Genomic DNA, 11,964 nt, shown 5'->3' with positions numbered 1-11,964 from the left:
AATCTGATTTTCCCCAGAGGTGAGCAAAGACCCCAGTACACTCCTAACTGAAACTTGTTTATTCACAGACATGCACCCACATATTTAATTTCACTAAGGGATTTCTGGATGCTCATCTGAGTGGCTGAAAGTCTTGACACCACTACCAATTATGTAAGAGCTATTTTATCCCATGTCCTCAGCTCTACTTGGTATTATCCAACTTTTAAATTTTGCTGAGCATTATGACTATAAACTTATATATATCATTGTCTGTTGATCTTCCTTTTTCTGATCTCTTGTGAGGTTGGACATCTGACCATACGCTTGTTGGCATTCAAGTTTTCCTTTTTATGTATATTTCCTGTTCACATGCCATGCCCATTTTTAAACTGTGTTTCTTACCTTTTGTTGTGCTGATTTGCAGGATCTCCTTCTACTTAATATTCTAGATATTAATCCATAGTTGCACAGGTTTTGTATTTAGACTTTAATCTATCTGGAGTCCACCTTGGCGAGATGAGACAGGAGCCTATTTTTCTACGTGTATGGACTAACCCATCTTTTCTTCCACTGAGTTGGAATATTTATCACATATCAAGTTTCCACGTATAGTTGAGTCTTTTTCTGAATTCTTATATCTGTTTCATTGATCTGTTTATCTATTCTGATACCAGGGTCACATTGTTTCTGTAATTGCAGCTTTTTGGAAAGTCTTGAAAGATGATATGGCAAAATCCCCTCCTTTTTGTTTTTCTCTTTTCAAAATCAGCTTAACTTTGGACATATTTGATTTAATTTATATATATATGTATATATATGACATGTATATATATAAAAATATGTGTGTGTGTATATATATGAAAAAACTATCATGTTCCTAAAACATCCTACTGACCATTAGCTATAATTGCAATAATTTGGAGGATTTGTCATTTTTATCCTATCCGCAACAGTTTTTCATATTTTTATGACCTTTGAAATTTTTCTCCAGAGTAGTCTCATACACCCTTTCTTAGAAGAATTGCTTGATGCTTTGTAATTTTGTTGTGGTTACAACTGGTGTCTTATTTTCTGTGGTGTTTTCAGATGCTGTGGTAGGTAGTCTCTAAAATGATGCCAATAATCGCCCACTTCCTGGTACTTATGCACTTCTATTATACCCTCTCCTTGACAGTGGCCTAGACTTACTGACTCAATTCTAGCTAACATAATACAGCAGAAATGATGGGATTTCACCTCTAAGATTAAACTACAAAAAGAACTATAGTTTCCATCTCTTCCTCCCCTCCCCCATTCTTGGAGAAGCAAGCTTCCATATTGTGAGCAGACCAATGGAGAGGCCCATGTGGCAAAGAAATAATTTTTCTGGCCAACATCCAGCAAGGACCTGAAGCCTCCAACAGCAACGTGAGTGAGTCACATGAGTGGATTCTGCTCCAGTTGAGCCTTGAGATGACTGCAGCCCAACCTATCTCATGGGTTAGCCCAAGTCACCCAGCAAAACCAAGCTTGGATTCCTGACCCACAGAAATTGTGAGACAATAAATATTTTTCATTTCAAATCATTATGCTTTGGGGAAATTTTTTATGCAGCAATAGAAAACTAATAACAGATGGTTATTATTGGTTTAGATGGGTGCTCTTTATTTTATAATTAATAATGATTCTTGCAAACTTGTGGATCTCTCTTTTTACTTTTGATAGTGTGTCTGTTGATTCTGTTTTTTATCGAGATATATATTAGCTCTATAAAATGACAATGTTTTATCTTTTTTCAATCCTTATACCTCATTCTTTTTCTTTCCACATTGTCCCAGACCTCAAGAACTACCCGTGATTGTGGACCTGTTTATCTTCATCCTAATCTTGGAGAGTCTGCATCTGAAGTTTCTCATAATAAGTATGAGGATATTTTCCAAAGGTATTTGGTTTTTGTGTATGTTGCCTCTGTCACTAAGAGAATTTCCCTATTGTATCAATAGGATCTCATCTGCAAACTGATGAAACACTCAAATTAGAATAACTTAAGAAGGACTTAATAAAAGAGATTGTTTACAAACACAAAGGTGGGAAACCAAAAGGGATCATATGATGCTCTGGAGATTGAAGGATCAGGGTTGTGATGACCACTAGGTGAGGAGAGAAGGAAGTTCTATTCTAAGGAATAGAAAATTGCGTGGAGAAGGCTGCCTAAACAGCAATCATGACTTCCAGTTAAGAATTGCCAGCCAGTCTAAGGTGACCACACAAGGAGGAGCTGCAATCAGTACCCTGTTCCACCATCTCCTTCCCATCTGGTGGTACTCCACATTGAGCAAACTCTACTGAAGGCCAGAGAGCAAGGAAGCCCACTGACATGGTCCATACAGGTTAAGTTCTCAGGAGACAGAGCAAAATGTAGTCTGTATAATGTTGACCATTTGAAATTTATTGAGACTTTTCTTGCAGCTAATACTCTATTTTTGTGAGAGTGTCTCTTGTTTGAAAAAAATCTATTTTCAATTTGCTATAAATCCATATATTTGGTACAATTTACATATATGTATTTGTTGGGGCTTTTTAATTATGTCATTCAAGTGCGCTGTATCTTTGTTTGACATTTCAGTCTCTAAAATGAATATGTTAAAATTTCCAAGTGCAATTAATAATATATTTATTTACTTCTATATTTGTCATTTGATCTTTTGTTTTGAGCTATCTTGTTAGATACATATATGTACATAATTATTTTACTTTCATTCCTATGAGTGTATTTTTTTCATTTTGTAGCCTTAGAACATTTCTTTACCTTGGGTCTGTTCTGTCGGATACTAAAATTGCTACTGTGGTTATACTAGGGCTTATATATTAATACCATCTTATTTTGTGCTATTTATCAGGTTCCTCCTGCCCTCTTCCTTCCTTCTGCTAGCTAGATCAAATTGTTTTTCTACTGGTAGGAAATTTGGATATTCTTATTTTTATTCTTCTGGTGCTAACTTTGAATTTTTCAAAAACATGGGCTCTTGTCTATTTTTCTACCAATCCCTTAAATGTATAAATATCCATATAGTTCTTTGAACAACATTAGCACCTTAGCATACCACTCCATCCCCAGCCACTACCTCCATCATGTTGGTGAAGTGCCATGTTAATAGCACCTAAAATTTAAATTCTGGATTGCGTGGTATTTTTATGTTTCCTTTGCCTTCATACTTAAATGATGGTTTACTTGAATATACATTTCCAAATATGACATACTTTTTTCCCCAAAAATTGGCAAATATAACGTTCTGTCTTCTTGTATCCAGGGCTGTTATTGAGAAGTCTGTGGTCAATCTAACTCTCATTCCTTTTCAGGTGATTTGTCATTTTTCTCCAGAAGCTTTCAGAATGTTCTCTTTCTATAATTAATTACACTAATGAAATTATTAGTGTAATAATGTAATTATTGGTGTAATTGGTTATGAGAATGATTATGCAATTACGATTATGTAACTAATTATGGCAATGTGAGAAAGAGAAATGTGCAGAACCATAGCTCTGGCACTAAAGGTATCTGACACTCTTCCACTCTGAGCTGTTGTATGGGTCTACCCACATACACACCCAGACCCAAGCACCATCCTTCTCCCCTCAAGAGTTTCTCAGGTCTATGTCAGTTTCTCAGGCTCGTGAAGATACTTCTTGTCTCTGGGGATTGAGTCTGAGTCAGAGAATGGAGTCAGAAACCCATGTTAGTATGTCACCTTGTCAGCCCTGCTACATTCCTTATCTCTGTTACTTCGAACATTATTGTGGGGATTAATTACATGACTAATTCATGTGAGGCACTTAGAAGAGTGTTCAGCATATAGAAAATGCTCTACAACTGTTAGTTGTAATTATTATTTATCACCATCATCGTTAATAATATGCACTATGGTCCCATAAAATTAGTATGTATATTATTTTCATAGATGAGTAATTGGACTCAGAGAAGAAAAGTAACCCTGGTGACAAGTGTAACTAGGATTCACTCACACCCCCGTCTGTCATCTCCAAGCTCTTTCTGCAGTTAAGTATCCCTTATCTCAAATGCTTGGGACCAGAAGTGTTTTGGATTTTGAACTTAATTTTAAGATTTTGGAATATTTCCACATGCATAGTGAGATATCTTGGAGCTGGGACCCAATTCTTAACACAAAATTCATCTATGTTTTGCATGCACCTTGTACACATAGCCTGAAGATGATATTATATGATACTTTCAATAATTCTGCACATGAAACAAAACTTTGATTTTGTTTTTACTGTGATCCACGTGAGGTCACATGGGGAATTTCCCACTTGTGGTATCAGATTGGCTGTCAGAAAGTTTTGGATTTGGGGGCATTTTGGATTTGAGAGCATTTTGGATTGGAGATTTTGGGATTAGGAATGCTCAACCTGTATTATCCTTTATGTATATGGCCTTTTGTACTCCCACCTCACAAGATCTGATAGGCTCAGGAAATTTTGCAAGATATTAAAGATTGCTTATTGTACTTTAATAAGTGGATGGCCCAAACTTGCTTTATGCTTAAATTTGATAAGATTAGTCTCTAAGAGAAAAAGAACTTCATTGTCCTTTCTACTGTGAAAGGATGAGTTGAGGGATAAGCTATCACACATAACTCTTTTTTCTCCAAGTTACAGGAGGTTGAAGGGGAGAATCCAGAGGCTGTGGATGGCAGTAGCAATGGAGTCAAAATTATCATTCAACTCTTACACCCCACAAAACTCTAATACTGTGATCTCAGGACTACGTCCTTTCTTTCCCTGTCCCATTTATATCAGTCGGGGTCTGCTCAGAAAAACAGAAGCCACTCTAAGTATATAGAGTAAGAAATGGTTTAACATAGAAATTAAAGGTTGGGCAAGTAAAGATCAGGAAGGCCACTTTTAGGAAACTTTGAAGTGCAGTGCTTGTGCCACAACCAATCATTTCAGTTGCTGGGAGCACTGACTTGGTGATTCTTAGGAGGATACCCAAAAGCAGTGAGAAAATTCCACACTGCCTCTACTCTCCCAGTAGCTGCTGTGAAGAACAATGGCTTCCCCTTCTCTTCTACCCTCTAAATTTCATGCAACTTCCTGTTATTGGTGAAATCCAATTGGGATCCCATTTGCAATGGAGGATAGAAATTGTAAGTGTAATTTCTAGACTTTATGCTCCTGGGGACAGGGAAAAGTATAGGATAACAGAGATGATACTGAGCACTAACAAATTATATGTGGTACACTATGTCTATTTGTTCACCATCATTGGTAAAAACTCACAAATACATGTTGATTGAATTAATGAATGCAGAGGGTCCCAGTTCTGGAACAGGATTCCTGGCTGGGAATCAAGATTCTTCTGCACCCTCATTCAGTGATGCCACGTGCTCCAGGCCCTGATGGCACTGTGAAGACCTTACTGGCTTGCTGCTGACTTTACTGTAGAAGAAGCATGACAGCACTGTGTGTTCCTCATCTTTCACTGAGGTGGGCTGTGTCACTGCATCAGATGCCACTGATGTAAAGGTAAACCTAATCATGTCAGTCCACTGTTTCAAATAACACTTCGGTCGCTTTCTATTGACTTTAGAATAAAATCTGAACCTTTTACTATGACTTCCAAGAACTTGCATTTTCTGGACTCTTTCTAACTCTCCAGCTTGTCTCACTTTACTCTATTCCTCTCTCACCACATTATGTCTGCACAACTTTTCAGTTCATCAAACGTGGAAAGTTTTTTCCACATAAGGGTCTTGGCTTGAGATGCTCCCACTGCCTGGAATCCTCTTTGCCCCACTTCTGCCCCATTCTTGTATGAACAGCTCCTAGAATCCTTCCATCTTAAACATCACTTCCTCAAAGAGGCCTTCTTTGGTCACTCCATCTAGGTGAGATAATCCCTGTTAGTATTCTGTTTCATAATATTCTGGTTTTTTTTTTCTTTTTTAGTACTTATCACAATTTCTCATTAGACACACACACACACACACACACATATATATACACACACATATTTACACATATTTTTGTAATGTGTTTCTTCCTCACTGTACTCCAACTCCACAAATACAGGGGTATGTAGACCCCGCCTAGCAGAGTGCCTGACAACTAATATGCACTCAGTAAATAATTGTTGAAACAACTCTAACAGACTCCCCAAGTAATAGTTTTACAGCACCCTCAAGTTACAATTCATTCACTTTTTCAACTTATCATTTTTTGACCCTTAAATGCTGCAAAAGAAATGAGAAGATATTTAAGAGAAATTGCACAGGCTTACTCCCAACAGCATTCGTTCCCATTAATAATCCAACTGGATCCCATAGCAACTTTTGTTCTTTCCTGCCTCCAGATAACCTTCTTACCACCCACAACACATCCCAAAAAGCCAGGGAGCATCACTGTCCTCCCTCCTGGTGCAAAGGTTTAAATACCATTTGGTGCATTCACTATTGCTCTCAGGAAGCTCATCAGGCTCTCCTGCAGTTAGAACCCTCGTGACGAACCCTGATATGGTAAAGTTCAGGCAGTGACTCTGCAGATTGATCATCTTTTATTCTCAGTCCTCATATTCAAGCGCAATAAATTGTGCATGACTGAGAACAGTGTTGGAGGTCACACATGGGTTACTAAATCATATCATGACTAACAGTCTGAATTTCTCAAAAAGAAATGGCTAAGCATGAATTCCAAACTTAGATTAATGCCTGGTATTAGAGGTATTCAACAAATATTTGTTGATCAGATGAATACAGATAAATAAACTGACACTCAAATAAGTTAAGTGACTTGCCTGAGATTATGCAGCCTGTTGGTGTTTGAGGCAAAATTCTAACTCAGAGAGCCCACTGTGAGAGTACTTAAAAAAACAGTGCTCCAAGTTGGGTGCAGTGGTTCATACCTGTAACCCCAGCACTTTGGGAGGCCAAGGTGGGTGGATCACTTGAGGACAGGAGACCAGCCTGGCCAACATGGTGAAATCAGTCTCTACAAAAAATTAGCCAGGCATGGTGGTGGGCACCTGTAATCCCAGCTACTTGGGAGGCTGAGGCAGGAGAATCGCTTAAATCTGGGGGGGCGGGGGGTTGAGATTGCAGTGAGGCGAGATCGCACCACTGCACTCCAGGCTGGGCAACAGAGCAAGACTCTGTCTCAAAACAAAAACAAAAACAAAAAAAGCAGTGCTCCAGGTAATGCAGTGAGTAGCACCCCCAAGTGCCTAAGGCTGAAGGGACCATCACCTGCAGGGCAGTGAGGAGGTGGGATAAGGTAGGAGGTGCACTTCAAACAACATCTATTAAGACTGGAAACGCCTGGGTCTTGTGGGCTCTTTGATGCGGCCTTTTCTGGCGTTTGTAATGCTTCATTGCCAAAATATGTGTCATGGTGGGTTTGTGGGAAAGCAGATGCACCAAAGGCTGACTTAAATGTCAAAGACGTTGCTTTTGTCACCCACTGTTTCCTTTGAGCGCCTAGCAGATGTTGGTCAAGGGTGTGCAGTTGGATGCCTCGAGAGCCTTCCACCCCGGGGGGCTCATGAGAAGCAAGTTTTAAGCATATGGGCTCTGTGTCTGAGGTGTGGCTTGCTGTCTGTCACAGACCTGGGGATGATAGGAAAAGTATGGCCCCAGCCAGTAGTGAAAGGGTCCCTAGCTCTTATACCAGTTTTTACAAATGAGGTCTCTCTCCCGAGTCTTATTTGCAAGCCAGCTGCAGTACTGTTATCTTAGTCTGCTCACACTGCTATAATAAAATATTATAGACTGGATGGCCTAAACAACAAAAAGTTATTTTCTCACAGTTCTGTAAGCCAGAATTCCAAGATCAGCATGCCAGCATGGTCGGATTCTGGCCGGGCCCTCTTCCTGGTTTGCAGATTACCTCCTCACTATGAGTTCACATGACAGAAAGTGATCTCATTCTTGCTCTTCTGATAAGGCCACCAATCCTAGCACATTCAGACCCCACCCTTTTGGCCTCATTCAACCTTAAGTACCTCATGTGAGTCCTTTCTTCAGATATAGTCACATCAGGGATTAGGGTTTCAATGCATTAATTTGGGAGAGTACAAAATTCAGTTCGTAACAACTGTCTTACCCACCTAAATCCTTACACAACTCTAGAATCTCAGAACTAGACTAACATGGAGATCATCCTGCCCTGTCTCTTATTTCATAGATGTGGACATTGAGGGGGAGAAGCTTTTCCCAAGACCGCACAGCCAGTGTTTGGAAGAGTTAGAAAGAAAATCTGCCCTGTCTCCTAGTGCTTCCCCACCACATCTTAGATTTCCAGAAATAGAAAAATGGCAAGCATTTCTTTCTGTTCAATTCCACCCATATCTGTCTTGAGCACCTAATACACACATGGCACCCACAGGGGATGCGAAGATGTAATGGTCACGGCACAATTCCTTAGGGAGCTCACAGTTTGGGGGCCATGTTCCTAGTGTTGTCTTTACATTCCCTCAAATTCACTGGTTGTTTCCAGCCTTCATAGTTAAAATACTAACTCAATATTCTTTTGGGATCAGTGATGAAGAAAAAGGAAAGGAAAGAAGCATTTATTTAGCACCTACTATATGCCAAGTACTGTGCCAAGAACATTATACACATTGTCTTATTTGGCTCCCAAGTCGTCTTCTAAGATAAATATTATTATCCCCCTTTGCCAATGATCCAGGGACGTTAAAGAACCCATGGAGTGGTTAAGCTTGGATTTGAATTCAGGTCTTTCCACCAGACCACACTGCTATTCTTCAGTTTTTTCCTCTTCTCATGGTTGTCCCCTCCTCTCTGTGGACTCTCGCATGCCCTTAGAATGCCTTTGACAAATAAGATTCCCCCCAACAAATGATACATTAAAATCCCTACTTGTTGTCCCAGGAACTCCAAATTGAAGTTTCTCATTGTCACTTTCAAACGCCCCCACATTCCCACTGCCATCACTTCTCCATGCCTCCTATTTTTATTTTTAAAAAGATAAAGAAAAATTTTGAAAGCCACACTCTCAATCACTAGCTATAATCATCTCACTAAATTGTCTGTGCTCCAGGCTCTGAGCCTTCTCAGACTCACATCCTTCCCCTCACCAACAACAAGACACAGGGAGGCCAGGTGCTGTCGCCTCTTCTATTTACAGAAAAGGAACTTGGGCCCCAACAATGTGGTTGTGTCCCTCTGCAGCAGGAAACCCAAGATGAAGTACACCTCAGCTCTTCAGGGGTCCCTACTTCTAGACTTCACTGAACCATACTGAGTGTTGGGTTTCCATGTCATGTTTGTGTGGTTTTTCTCCCATTTCCTGGGCAGTCTCTATCACTGAAGCCCCTTCGTTGGTTTGTTCCCTTCATTCATAACTAATCCTGTTTTATATTATTCTAGCTTCCTGGTTTGACATAGTTCTCCAAGTTGTGCCTGGGAATGTCCTCTGCTCAAAAAGTTCTTTCTTCTTCCTGGGGAACTCATCCTTTCAAAAATCGGCTCAGACGTTACTACCTGTGTGAAGCCTTTCCAGGCACAGCAAATCCTTCTTTGCTCTCAGTTCCTGTAGCCTGTTTATTATAACACTTAACACACCAAGTCATTGGGAATCTCTCCTATTTCCTAAACTCAAGCATTATAACTACTGGGACAATTTCTTGTTAATTTTGGAGTCTATAATTCCTAGCTCAGAGACTGGTACACAGAAAATGCTCAGTAAATATTTACTGAGTATTGCTTGCCTATATAGACCCTATGGGGTAGAACTAGAACCAACAGCAGAAGGTTCAGCTCCACTAGACACTGAGTTTCTCAAGGAGAAGAGGAACATCTTGCATCTCTGGATCCCTACTGAGTTAACCATCAAAATGCTGCAAGCAGAACGAGTTGCCCTGAGCAATGGTCGTTTGTCAGTTCCGAGAGATGTGTGAGCACCAGAGAAATGATGGCAGGGGTTTGGGGCAGAGGGCTGCACTACATGTCTGAAGAGCCTCATCGTGCTCCAAAGTCCATGGTGCTATGGTGAGGGAGAGTTTGATTAAAGGAACAAAAGACAGATGAGAAAAGAGGAGGACAGAGGAAGGCAGAAATGAAAGAAGCAAAGAAGGAAAAAGAAAAGGTCAGTGAGGAAAGGGAGGTTGAAAACTGGAGAAAAAGGGGGAATTGGAGGGATTGGCAAGAAGAACCAAGTAAGAGAATGAGGCCTCCTGAACCTCAGGTAAGACCCCTCCTAGCCCATAGACACAAAGTCATAGAGAAGAAAAGCTGAAATGCCACAAGCTGCTGTTAGTAGAAGTTAGTCAGAAATAGGCCTATTACCCATCCCACCTAAACAGAAGCCAAAATCCAAAGAGGCCTGTTCTTCTGCCCCAGGCTATCCTTCCTGTGCCAGGTCCGGAGCCCCCTGATGCTGCCCTCTGACAGAGTCTCTGTCTGCCTACCCAGGCACCTTCTGGCTGTCTCCCATTCCCCTGCCTCGTCACTGTGAAGGCCAGCCTACCTGCTCTTCCATTGCCGGCTTTAGAAACTCACCCCCACTGCGGAGGTTAACCTTTGCATCTTGCCATCCACCTCTGATCTGCCCTTCCCCTAACAGGGCCTGGTTTTCACATACACTGAGACACCTCTGTCCATCTGCTGGACAGCTGTCCATATACGGCTCACTGGCTCAGCTGCTTCTTCCTAGACCTCTAATCAATAAACACCCTCAATCCTACAATGCACTTTACCTTGCCCCATCCAGCCTCTCACACATCAAAGTGAGTTAACCACAAAGAGAGCCCTGGCTCAGCCCTGGGGCAGTATTCCTTTGATGCCTATACTGTAAGGGTGGGAATTTCAGCAAGGGAGCAAAGGTGCTGGGGTTTCCTTTACCTCTGGATTAACATTCCCTTACAGCTCTGTACCTCCCTCATTTCTGCATAGAAAGCATTTCTCTGGCTCCTCTGTCAAGTGTGTGTGTGTGTGTGTGTGTGTGTATGTGTGTACACTTATGCGTGACCCCCTGCAGAGATTCCCGCTCCTTCTCCCTGTGCTCAGGTTACCCAGCACCAGACTCAGGGCAGAGGAGGGGGCTGGAGAGAATCAGGGGACAGAGAATAAAGATACAGATAAGGACCTAGTAACTGTGGTCACTAAAGTGGTTTCATTTCCCCAACACTCCCTCAGTAGATTCTATCTCAGCTCCTGCTCCACACGTAGGAGCGAGGGCAGCAGGATGGATGGGATATGGAGGAAGTGGTCAAAGGAGCATCAGGAGGTGCTTCCTTTTGCAGAAGGCCTGGGGGCAGAAGCTAGGCACCATGAGCTTTCCCTCCAAATATCTCTCCTGCCCAACAGCCTCTTTCTGTGGTTCACAGACACATCTTTTCTGCATTCTCTATTTTTTCTCAATTTCCTACATCTACATACTATTTTCTTTCTTGAAGCGAAATCCCTGTGTTCAGACATGAGAGTCAGAACTAGAAGTAATTTTAGCACTCAGCCATCCATGCACTCATTCATTCATTCTGTGTATCTACCACCTGTCCCTCTGCTAGGTATGGACCCTGCCCCCGGTCTCAACAATGTGATCATCCACCATCACTTCCTCATCATTCAGTTGGAAATCTGAGATGGAATGACCTTTGCAAACTGTACTGGGCATCGTTGTTGGCAGCCTGCCATTTCCAATAATGAAATGCCTCAGAGCAAACAGGAAAAGGCTAAATATTAAATACGTTTGGTTTAGAGATTTCCTATGCACAGATGTCTCTCATTCCCTACCTCATGTGGTCTGTGCTTCATGCATTCAGGGGATGATCGGATCATGGCTGGTGGGCAGCTTCATGCCACAGGGTCAGAAATACCAACAGTTGGTTGACAGTGTTCCAGACACTAAGTGTAGACCCTGCTGGGTCTGAAGATATCCATGCCCTAATGACATCTCTTGCCCTGAAGGAAGGGTTGAACATTATTATCTCTCAAACTCTCCTTCCTGAATCAAGCAGAAAATTTTCGT

General features: G+C 41.3%; 1 long non-coding RNA gene across 1 annotated transcript; it reads left to right on the top strand.

The window, feature by feature from the left end:
• The first annotated feature begins 1,064 nt into the window (after positions 1 to 1,064).
• On the top strand, positions 1,065 to 11,628 carry LOC111539344. Its single transcript, XR_002730642.1, has 4 exons — positions 1,065 to 1,515; positions 1,800 to 1,903; positions 3,921 to 5,508; positions 11,504 to 11,628. It is a non-coding gene; the product is annotated as an uncharacterized LOC111539344 (long non-coding RNA).
• The last annotated feature ends 336 nt before the right edge of the window (positions 11,629 to 11,964 follow it).

This window comes from Piliocolobus tephrosceles, chromosome 1, assembly GCF_002776525.5.
Source record: "Piliocolobus tephrosceles isolate RC106 chromosome 1, ASM277652v3, whole genome shotgun sequence".
Lineage (NCBI taxonomy): Eukaryota > Metazoa > Chordata > Mammalia > Primates > Cercopithecidae > Piliocolobus > Piliocolobus tephrosceles.
This window is presented reverse-complemented; position numbering and strand designations above follow the sequence as displayed.